Consider the following 12861-nt stretch of genomic DNA (forward strand, 5'->3'; position numbering starts at 1 on the left):
TAATCCCATTTGCCAATGTGTTATTTTTGTCTCCTATGTTTTCAGACTCATACAAAAACTCCTTGCTGTTCCTAAATCTTGAAGCATTTCCCTGTGTCTTCTCCTAGTAGTTCATTATTTGGGGTCTTACAGTTTAAGTCTTTAATCTATTTTATAGAGTCGTTGATTTTTGTAATTGGTGAGAGATTTCATTCTTTCTCAAGTGGATGTCCAAGCTGCCAGCACCCTTTTGAAAAGACTGTCCTCTCTCCAGGCAGGTTCTCAGCACCTCTGTCAGAACTCCAGTGGCCGGAGACACGTGGCTTCACGTTTAGCTTCTGTTGTGCTCCATTGGTCTGTGTATCTGTCTTAATGCCAAAACCATGCTGTTTTGATGACTACGGTTTTGTAGGACGTTCTGAACTCAGGTAGCGTAATGCCTCCTGCATTTTAAATTCAAGGTAATTATTCTCAGGTAAGGTTTTACTGCAGTCATTTTGTACCTGTTTTCTAGTTTTATTGTACTTTCTTATGGTCTTCCTTTGTGGTTAAATGATTTACTTTTCAAATACCTGAAGGATGCCATCTGATCCACTCGAGTTTGTAAGACACAAATTTAAAAAGATTGCCTGCAGACTTCATTTCCTTGTCCATGTTTGTTATCATATTCTTATTTCATCTTTTTCAAAGAGTAAAAGTTGGTCTTTATTTTTTAGGAGCTACAGTGTATGACAACGCAAAAATTAGTGGTCATCCTTTAAACATAAGTAAAGCAATCCTAAAAATATGATATGTGGTTATCTTTGGAAGTAACCTATAATTAGATATCCAGTGGTTTAAACACATTAAATTCTATATTATGCAGAGAAATGTGCAGATTACCTATTCTTAATATAGTTTTAAGATAAAGCATACTCCAAATAATTTTTTTTGTTTTTATAATTTATTCACCATTAAAGTATATATTAATTTGGTATTTCATAATTTCCTAGTTTGACTATTGTAGAGAAATAAACGAGTAATGGATAACTATGCCATATCTAAATTACATTCAATAGTTGAAAGACTATTAAACACCTGTTTCTCATTTTGTAATCCCATTCCATTAAAAGTTCTATAATAAGGAGTAATGGAAGATTTTCTGTTTTTAAAACGAGTGTCACTTAGGAAAAGGACTGCCAATTTATCCTTAAGTTTTTCATCTTATCTTTTCCAACAGCCACGCTTACCCACAAGCCTCTCCCACTCAGAAGCACTGAAATAGAGCAGCTGGAAATGAAGAGATCGCGTCTGCGATATGAACTCAGGAGTGGTCGCTCTTCTTCCAGCTCCTTCTGGAAGACTAAATTGATACTAATCCTTCAAAACACACAGAGGAATGCAGCCTTTCCAAAACAGCACTCACACGGGTCTTGGTTGTAATGGGCAGGGTGGGAGAATTGTGTCTCAGCCCAAGCTTTGGAAGGGGAGGGAAGTCTTTTCTTGCTAAGATAATAGCTTAAAATGCAAACAATTATCAGTAGGTTGTAAACATTTGCAGTCCCAAAACCCCAATAATATCTTTTACTAACAATTCTTTAAATAATAATGGAAACCAGCTAACAGATCCCCCAAAATACACAAGAAAATACATTTTAACTGTATGTAAACATCTTGACACCCTGAGTAGGATATACAGTCATATTCACAATAACAAACCAAACAAATGCAAACAACACAAACACAAACTTAGAGCAATGTTTGCTTTTGCTACTAGAAGAAACAGAACAATCACGTCTGAATCTGAAGGACGGAACCCACTCAACAGAAACACAATGCCACCATACAACAAGCCTTCAAGGTTACTGCAAGGACTGAGTGAAGGATATGAAGTACTCAGCAGGTCACCTCACTGTGCCCAGGAGAAATGCAACACCTGATTGACCTCTAACTTATAAACAAGATATAGCATTCAGGGAACTCTTTCCCTACATTTTTTTTTAAAAATGATCAAATTCCAGTGCAAATCATAGGGAGCAAGATCAGGGAGGGCATGAGGACTTCACTGGTTTATTACTTCTTAATTGCAAAGAAGAGAACATTTAAGTGACCAAAGAGGTTCTGCTCTTAGCCAAGTGGTGGATCCAGAGAAGTCCAAAGGAATATATAGACATGAACACCACATGCTTTTTACAAATCTGAGAGCAAGTGGCTAAGATAAGGAAACTGTCAAAGAGGAAAGCTTCGAATTTTTTATCATACAAAATCGCCTAGAGTTCTCATTTGCCATAAAAGGAAAGTCAGAACCTCAGTGATTCTAAGCATCAATCATATACAGATACTATCATCTTTTCTTGATAAGTTGGCATAATATCTCCAACAGGAACGTACCTACATGTATTTGTGGTTGTTTTAGTTACAATAGGTATGGTAATGAGCATGCTCAACCATGCCTTTTACTATACCCTGTGTAATTTTATATTTTATATAAATAACTTTAGACCTAACATTAAAGAGTTTATTTTAATCCATCATTTCTGGCTTCTAAGAGAAAAGAACCTCCCCTTCAATATGTAAATTAAAGATGCAAGAGTACTTTTTCTCATTAAGACAGGAAATTTGATCGTTTTACTGGGAACCTACAACCTACTGGAACTCAAAAGAATTAGCTCATGGTTAGTTTTCACCTAGGATGGTTACTTTATCACATATCCAGGTTTCTTCAGCCTACAACAACTGTCTAATAATTTTTCCAGATATTTGCATCTCTAGTCACCATAAAAATATCTTCATTCTTCAGAGCATAATTAAAATAAGGTCATGGTGCCTACTTTATAAGGCTGACAGTTTTGAGTGAGATTGGTTCAAGACCATAAAATGGGATCATCTGGGTCAGCCTTTGGTGTAAGGAGCAATGCTAAATGGACTTTATGAACAGCAGTTCAATAATCTATTATAGTATAACTATCCACCCCAAGTCATAATTACTTAAAACCACAATTGTCATGTATTTAGTTCACAAATCTGAAACTTGGGCAAGGCTCAGTAGGGAAGACTGAGTTCTCTTCCACAATGTCTCAAGGTCTGGGTCTCGGTTGAGGCTGGGCTGGGTCTGAGTGGGACTGGCGTATCTCCATGCGGGTTCTTCATATGAGCTCTCTGCAGCTTCAGCTTCTTCCCAGGTTTGAAGTAATTGAATTTCTTACATGGATGCTCGGAGCTCTAAGCAGGAAAAGTGGAATCTGCCAGTCCTTTAATAAACCTTGCTCAGAATTGACTGTGCATTACTTCTGTCGTACTTTGTTGGTCAAGCGAGTAATAAATCCAGTCCAAATTCAAGAAGAGAGTAATTAGAACACTTTTCTTTGAGCACAGTAAAAAGTACATGTCATTCTTAAGCTATGATAGTCAATGGATTCCAACAGCACTCAGATGATCTGTGACAGAATAGAGTTCTCTAGCAATCCCACCATAGACCTTAAATTCAACATCCTAGTACAAGCTATAGACACAGCCCTGTCTTCTTTATCAGGGATCTGGTCTCTGTTTGAGGAAATGTTGTTGGTTTACCATTAAGTTCTGATAGAAACCAAACCCATGACAATCAGACAACAAATGATGAGGAGCACATCATCAAGTGAATGGTGCCTGATCCTCCCACAGAAGAGTTCCACACTTTATCAGGCTGAAGCAGGTCCTGCATACATGGTAACGTGGGTGGGGTTTCACATTCTCAGGATGCCTGTTCCTGCTGGGGGTTGCTTAGCCTCAGCAAATGCCTGGACCTTGTTCAGAAGTCCCCCTGACTAGTTGACAAGAAAAACAAGTCTCAAGTCTGACTTACTTATGATTCTCTGAGATATTCTGGCACCACACAGAACTGATTTTCAGGGCTCTCCATCTCTACTCAGGGTGGTCCTGAAGGACAATCAGAACTGCAAGTCCCTCAAGCAGGAAGAACTTCAAGTAGCGTATTTATTAGGGTGTGATCTATGGTAAATGATTCTCCCAAGGGGAGGTAGAATTGCAGACACGTGACAGGAGGTGAGGAGGAGTGTATGTTACTCAGCAAGTCATGTCGGGTACCTCCTGGCATGCCCCCATGCATTTGTGCAAGTGAAAACAGTAATTCTCCCACCTATGCCAGACAGGATCATCAAGGGTTCAGACCTCTCATGAATAAAGTTCAAGGAACCTGTGAACTTAAGAATCTGTCCAGGAAAGATATTGGCTGAAAGCAAAGGAAAGATGAAATGCATACTTAGGGAGGAAGTGGTTGTGCAGGAAATATGGCCTGTGATCAGCTGTACGCATGAGCATTGTCAGGGCGATTCACTTTCTCTTCCAAGCTCCGTTATGTTCTTATTCTCAAGCGATTCCTTTCATTTTCTACCCTCCTTTTTACCTAACTATAATTTTAGATGGGATGTGAAGTTCGTGCAGAATATCAAGATGCGACTGAGTTATGGAATACAAAAAGAATACACAACATTAAAATTAACACAAGAACCTATGAGACTTGGTGCAGTCACTTTCAGAGAGAAGGTTTGATTTCGTTGGTGCTAGGAATGGATTTATGTTAAGCAGTGGTAGCTTGGAGTTGCAATGACTTTACCTGGAACTTCAAATATCAGAAGATGAGTTGGGTGAAAGTTGGAAAAGGAAATGGGTGTAGCGGGCAGAGACTATATACCAGTTCCAGACCTCACCTCCTGCTCAGAGTTTACCTTCCTGTATCCCAGTGACTGGACATGGAATGAACATACCAAAGAAGAAAAATCATAGTTTCAATAGTTGCAAAAATGCCATCTTTAAAAGCCAATTTATATTCATCATTGTTTAAAAACTCTTAGCTAATAAGAAATAGAACTTTAGTTCTCTAGTCTTAGGAAAGAATCTCCCTACCATGGAAGCAAAAATCATACCACATGTTGAAATACAGATGTATTCCTATACCACTTATGATATTCCAAACTAACACCAAAGAGAAAAACAAGAAAAAGAAATGAGATGTAAATATTAAAAAAAAAAAACCCTGAAAAATGTACCATTGCTTTCAAGTGATACTTTTGTCTATCAAGGAAACAACAATAATAAAAATAATTATCATTCTAGTTAATATTTACTGTCATTACTAATCAAGTGCTTTAGTATTCTACTTGTCTATTTTAAATAATGAATACAGACCATTAACAAAAGTTTTTGTTACATTCTTTACCAAAAAATTCACTGGAATAAAGTGTGTAATTTTTTAAAGTTCAGTAAGTAGTTGCACATGGGTATAAACGTATACTAAAATAATGGTCCTGTAAATGTTGAAATCTAAAAAGAAATTGTTAAAGAAAAAAATCAAGTTACCAAGTGAAATAAATGGATAAAAATTAGAAACAACAAAAAATGATGGATAAAACTTTTATGGGGAAAACTAGACAATATTAGTGAGAGACATAAATGCAGATGTCCCAAGAGGGAGAATTCAATAGGATTTATATTCTGTTTTTCTCTAAGATTATAAATGATTCAGTATGATTCGAATCAACATGTTAATAAGATTTTTGCTAAAGATTGACAAATTGATTATAAAATATATTAAAAAAGTAAATGTATAAAAATAATCGAGAAATTAAATAACAACAAAAGGAGGAAATCAGGACTGATTTAAAGACTGTAGTAATGGAAAACTTTTTATTATTCCACAAGGATAGACAAATATATCAATAGTGATAATTTTGGAAACAAAAAACCAAAAATAAACCTACACATAAATAAAAACTTGATATATCCTAGTGGCAGCTTCACATGTAAGTCAGATGGAAAAACAAAATAATCCCCAGTGGATTAAATAAGCAAGTAAGAAAAACAAGCCAAATAGCTTAAAACACTTCAAAGAAAATATAGGAAAATATCTTTATGACTTCTGGATAAGGAGAAATTGTCTTAAATAAGATACAGGAAACTTTGATCACAAAATAGAATATTGCAAAATTAGCATATTCCCCATAACAAATGTAACTATAAATAAAGTTAAAAAATAACAAGCAATAGACAGGGAGAAATATTTGAAACAAATGTGAAAAGAAACTATTTTTCAGAGGATATTAAGAATTCCTCTGTAGCCAGGCATGGTGGTGTATGCCTGTAATCTCAGTGGCTCAGGAGGTTGAGGTAGGAGGATCATGAGTTCAAAGTCAGCCTCAGCAACATACTGAGGCCCTAAGCAACTTGGTGAGAACCTGTCTCAAAATAAGAAGGACTAGGGCTGTGGCTTATTGGAAAGTGCCCCGGGTTCAATCTCTAGTATCAAAAAAAGAGAAAAAAAAAAAATCCTATGTATAAAGTAATAGACAAGTAAGGTGTTTGAACAGCAACTCACTGACAAGGATTCCAATGGGCAGCAAAGAAATCCCCCGCCTTGCCTGCAGTTTGACCGGGTTCATGTAGCTGGCGTTTGGCCAATGGGATGTGGGCATCAGTACAGAAGTGTTGAAAGCCACTGTGGTTCTGGGAAGAAAAAGAAAACTAAATGGAGGAGCAGGAGTAACAGGAGAAAAGGAGGAGGAAGAGGAAGGAGGATACAGAGAAGGGGGACGAAGGAGGAGAGAAGCCAAAAGACTTTTCACCCTCTGTGATCCTCCAGCTCTCTTTCACCCACTACAACAAAAGTAAAGGTAACACATTCAGGGTAACAAGGCTAAAAGCCGAAGGAGAATCACTTCTCCCCTCGTATTTATCAAGCAAAAGTGGAGAGTTTAGGGCTTATTACTGCAGCAGAGCCTCACCCCAATCTGACTAACAGGACACTCAATTAGGTTTAGCAACAGTTTTTACAACCTAGTTAGTGACATCTCCATCCCTTGAAATGTTAAAAATCAAGACTTCATGCCATCTCTACCTTCTCTTTTTCTTTCATATCCAACATCCATACCGTCAGGGGTTCTTGGGGCTCTGCCTTCAGAAGATATCCAGAATCTAACTTCACCTTCCAGTGATCACCATCAACCATCTGGGTTGTTACAGTTGACTAAAAATTATTTCCCATGCTTCCTTGTTCATTCTCCTGTAGTCTAATCTCAATTCAGGAACCACAGCAATTCTCTCAAAATACGTTAGAATTTCTGTAAGACAATAATGTCAGCGGAGTAGTTGTTTTAAATCTTCTAAACATCTCCTGAAAACCAAATGCAAAATCATGATAGCTAAAGACAACAAGGACTGCAGACCCCAAGTATGGGCAGATGTTGGTGACAGACCAGCAACAGCCACAGGACATGCCCAAGACCAACGTTGTGTAACAAAACAACATGAAGTGAAAACAACCAAATGGCAAGCAAAAGTCACTAGCAAATGTGCACCCTCCCCAAAGAAGGGACTTGTCCTGAGAGGAAACCTGGGAAGAAAGTCCGAGAACAATTAGTGAAACCAGGAAAACATGCTCACAGGCTCAGAGTTGGAGGTAAAAGTCAGAGTCACACAGATCTGGAGGAGGCAGAAATGAGTGGGATGGTCCTGGCTGTAAAGTAGAATCCTACTGCTTCAGGACAGGGCCTCCTGCCACCAGGAAAAACCAAAGGAAGTGGGGCTGGAGATGCCCAGAGAGGAAGTTCCAAAACCTCCTTCTAAAGAAAATGCCTGTGACAGCTCTTGTCATACAAAAAAGTAACTATGTGAGAGGACAGGTACGCTCACTTGCTTCACACGGCCACCAATTTACCTTCCGAATGCAGTCCATGCCACTATGTTGTAAATGTTAACTATACACAGTAAAACCATATTTTTGAAAAAAGAATTCAGCACATAAAGAAAAGTGTCCTTTACTATTAATAGAGAATTAAACACAGGACCAACCAAACAGTAACTGGGAAGCCAGATGTGGAGAGCACAGCCCTGGGGGATGGGCTGTGGACCTCAGGAACAGGAGGCAGGAAACCTTTCACAGCCAGGCAGCTCAGAGAGATGAACCAGCGGCCAGGAGGCAGAGGACCCACTGTGACTGTCTCTGTAAAAACAAAGAAATTCTTACACCGTGCTACGGGGAAAAAAAACTACCTAGGCCTGCCTATCTCTGAATAACCCAGGAAATCCTGCCTTACTTTGTTCTTCATTCAAACAAAAGGAGCAGAAACTAAAATAAAATAAAATAAATTTTCTAGCACCATGGAACATTATTACAAGGAAATCATGAATGAGGCCTTAATGACATTAAGACAAACAATGAGAATTCACCAGAAGAATGAGGTCATGGAACAGATGAAAACTACAATGTAATATTTATGTATCAGAGAAGAATTAAAGCTTTGATAAAACAGCACAAAACCCAGAAAAACTCAGAACAAATTAATAGATACCAGTTAAAACTAAGCAGAAAGCAAGCAGTGTTTCATAAAAGACTAAGTAAAACAGTAGAGCAACGAGACACCAGAAAAGACACAGAAAGGGAAATAGGAATAAAGAAGAAAAGAGTTCAGAGGAAACCAAACAGAAATTTTTAAAAAATGATTACAGGTTTTAAAAAAATTCTGTGTGTGGTGGGCAGATAATGGCCCCCCAAAGATTTCTTAATCCCCCAAACCATCAATATGTTGCCTTGCTTGGCAAAAGGACTTCACAGACCTGACTTGTGCAGATGAGGAGGTTGCCCTGGATCATATGGGTGGGTGCAATATCATCACAGGGTTACCTAGAGGCTGTGGGGTGACAGTCAGCATGGGTGAGGACAGCTGTAGAGGTCTGAGGTTGTAAGCCACCTAATGCAGACAGCCACTCCGGGCTGGAAAAGGTGGGGAAACTGACTCTCCAGGTACGCAACTCAGCCAGCCCATTTGAGATTGGCTTCCAAAACTGTAGGAAAACAAATGTGTGCTGTTTAAAGCCACTAAGTTCATAGTAATTTGTTACATACAGCAGCAATGGGAAACTAATAAAATGTGTTAGAAGATAGGGTACAGAGAAGAAATATACACATAATGCAAGTCTTCAAGGAAGAAAGTCAAAGAACAGAAAAGAACAAATATTTGGAACCCTATTTGAAAAATGTTTTCTGAAATAAACTATTAAAGCGCATAGGATAGTGTGTACCTGGGAAAAATGACCAAAAATGATGAACATCAAGTCCTAGCCTAAGCAAAGATTATTGTACTTTTAAAACGAATTAGAAAATTCCCTTTGGCATCCAGGTGAGACGTAAAAATTACTTATAAGGGAATAACAATCTGAATGATATGAGAATTCTCAAAGCCACATTTACATTAGAAAAAGAATGCAGCAACTTTTTAAAAAGAGTTTAATGGGAATAGAATGTGACATAAGAACTTTATGCCCAAACTTTTTTTCAAAATAAAAACCACAGCCATCTATAAATATTCAGAAATATTAGAGTTATACTCACTTCTTGGCAAACCTACGAAAGAATGAGTTCCATACGCACAATGTTTGTAGAGGGTGTACCAAGTATTAACTTAGTGGGACTAAGGTCAAAAGATCGGAATGATGGTGAAAAAATAATAGCAATTTTTAGATATTCAAACATTAACATTAGCAAACACTACAAGGCAGAAATAATGGAAGTGGAGTAAACTTCACATACGAATTAACAGGAAGTAAAATGATATTGTTTAAAGTGAGCAAATAAAGTAATAGAAGCCTAAGTATATTTAAGGCTTAAAATATATTTAAGACTTAACAGTTATTTGAAATTTGTAAATAAGGAAGCATTCATGATTTCTTTTATAATTTTTTATTTTATATGTTCTAATTAGTTGTACATGACAGTAGAATGCATTTACCCATTTTGATAGATCATACATGAATAGAGTATAATCTCTCATTTTTCTGATTGTACATATTGTTAAGACCACATGGGTCATGCATATACATGAGGTAATAATGTCTGTTTCACTCTATCTTTCCTTCCCCCATACCCCTTCTCCCTTCACTCCCCTCTACCTAATCTGAAGTAACTTTATTCCTCCCTATCTCCCCCTCCCTTATTGTGAATTAGCTTCCACATATCAGAGAAAACATTCTGCCTTTGATTTTTTTGGGTTTGGCTTATTTCACTTAGCATGATATTCTCTAACTCCATCCAGCAAATGCCAAAATTTCATTCTTCTTTAAAACTGAGTAATATTCCATCTTATATGTATATACCACATTTTCTTTATTTATTTATCTATTGAAGGGCATCTAGGTTGGTTCCATAGTTTAGCAATTGTGAACTAAGCTGCTATAAACATTGATGTGGTTGTGTCACTGCAGCATGTTGATTTTGTCCTGTGGGCATAAACCAAAGAGTGGGATAACTGGGTCAAATGGTGGTTCCATTCCAAGTTTTCTGAGGAATCTCCATACTGCTTTCCACAATGGTTGCACCAATTTGCATTCCCACCACATCTTCACCAACATTTACTGTTGCTTATATTCTTGATAATTGCCATTCTGATTGGAGCGAGATGAAATCTTAGAGTAGTTTTGATTTGCATTTCTCTAATTGCTAGAGATGTTGAACATTTTTTCTGTATCTGTTGATCGATTGTACATCTTCTTCTGTGAAGTGTCTGTTCAGTTCCTTAGCACATTTATTGATTGGGTTATTTTTTTTTATTGGTGTTAAGTTTTTTGAGTTCTTTATATACCCTTAAGATTAAAGCTTTATCTGAGGGGTATGTGGTAAAGATTTTCCCCTAATCTGTAGGCCCTCTCTTCCCATTATTGATTGTTTCTTTTGCTGAAAAGGAGTTTTTTAGTTTGAGTCCATCCCATTTGTTTATTGTTGATTTAATTTCTTGCGCTTTAGGGGTCTTGTTAAGGAAGTCAGGTCCTAGACGGACATGGTAAAGATTTGGGCCTACTTTTTCTTCTAGTAGTCGCAGAGTTTCTGTTCTAGGGCCTCAGTCTTTGATTCACAGTGAGTTGAGTTTCACACAGGGTGAGAGATAAGGGGTTAATTTCATTTTGTTACATGTGGCTTTCAATTTTTTGCCAGCACCATTTGTTGAATAGCTATCTTTTCTCCAGTGAATGCCTTTGTCTATATTAGATAACTGTATTTATGTGGGTTTGTCTCTGTGTCTTCTGTTCTGTACCACTGGTCTACATGTCTGTTAGCATGCATGGTTTCTGATGTAAAGATCAACACTAACACAATGCTAGATATTCAACTCGAGTAGAGGGGAAAAATGAGGAATCAACTTTAGTCTTATTTGTAACAAAAGACAAACACACAGCATCTAAACAAAGAGGCAATTATGAATGTTTTTCTAAACCTAGTATAAATTAAACTATAAGATCTAAAAGTCAAATTCACTAAACACCAGAAGAAATACATATAGAAAAGACAAACAGGCAACTTGAAAAACTTAACTTGAAACACTAAATGATATTGGAAATATATCATAAAACAGTACAACAAACAGATGAAAATATCAATCCTAAGAAAATGTTAACTTGTTTGAATTTCTAAAATATTCAAATTATTAATACTGTAAAACCCAATTCTTTATCATATATTAAAAGATGCAAAAATATAAAAAGCAATAAAAGTGCAGTGATCAAAATCTAGAGGTAGGATGAAGCCAAAAAATTCTTAATAAATCAAGTAAAGGTCACTTTATAATACTGAAAGCTACATTTTTAAAAAAGGCATGACATATTCATACCTATCTACCAAAAAACACAACAGTCAAAACTTCCCAAAGTACCCTAGAGGTAAACTCTGATGATTTTCATCATCCCAGATTAGATTTACTTATGCTTGAAATTCCTATAAATGGAATCAGTTGGGTCAGTTTCCTTCTCTCAATGTAATATTTTTTAATTTGTCCATGTCTATGTTGTATCAATATCATGTACATATTTTATGACTATTATAAGTTATTTATTTCAGTTTTTAACATGAAGTAAAGTGGAGGTCAAGCTACTATAGTTCTTTTTAAAAATTTTCCCCTAAAAATATAATCCTTTCCTCCATCAATTCACAGTGGCCACTCTGTTTAAATTCAACTGTAAAAGAGTGGATCTATTTCTGAATTGTCTATTCTATATCATTGACTGTTGACTACTCTTCAGCAAAATACCAAAATATCTCATATCTTGTATTTTTATAGGAAATGTTGAATTGTATATTGTCTTTCAATTTTTTTCTTCTTTTTCAAGATTGATTTGTCTATTCTAGTTTCTTTATATTTTCATATAAAATTTATTAAAAATTTTCATTAGATACATTTACTTTTCCAAAATTGACTTTATGTCCTTGGATCTTGCCAAACATACTTATTAATTTTATCACTTGGAGCTTTTGTTTTGTCTTTCTGTTTTTATTTCTTAAAATTCAACATGTTCACAATAATTTTATCTGTCATAATATAATATTGATTCTTTATTTCTAATCTTTATGTCTTGTGGGGTTTTTCTTTTGTTATTTTTTTCATCAATTATTGCACTCAATAGGACCTCTGGTACAATACTGAGTAGAACTGGGAGGAGTCAACTTTTTTGCCTGTTCCTGATCTTAGGGGGAAAACATTCAGTATTTCACCTTTAAATGTAATATTTCCTGTAAGTTTGTAGCAGAGTCTCCTTTTTAAATTGAATATGTTCTTTATTTCTCATTTACTGAGAATTTTTATCATGAATAAGTGTTGGATTTTTTCAAACACATTTCTGAATTTATGTAGATGATCATTTGCCTTACTCTTTTATTCTGATAACATGATGGATTATATGAATCAATTTTCTAATGTTAAGCAGCCTCACATCCTAAGACAATCCAATTTTTATGATATATACCTCCTTTTATTTACTGATGAATTAGATATGCTAATAATGTTGTGGATTTTTGTCTATGTTTAAACAAGTGCTATTGGCTTATAATTGTGTGTGTATGTGTGTCTTTTTAATTAGATTGTC

Source organism: Sciurus vulgaris (genome assembly GCF_902686455.1).
Source record: "Sciurus vulgaris genome assembly, chromosome: 7".
Taxonomy (NCBI): domain Eukaryota; kingdom Metazoa; phylum Chordata; class Mammalia; order Rodentia; family Sciuridae; genus Sciurus; species Sciurus vulgaris.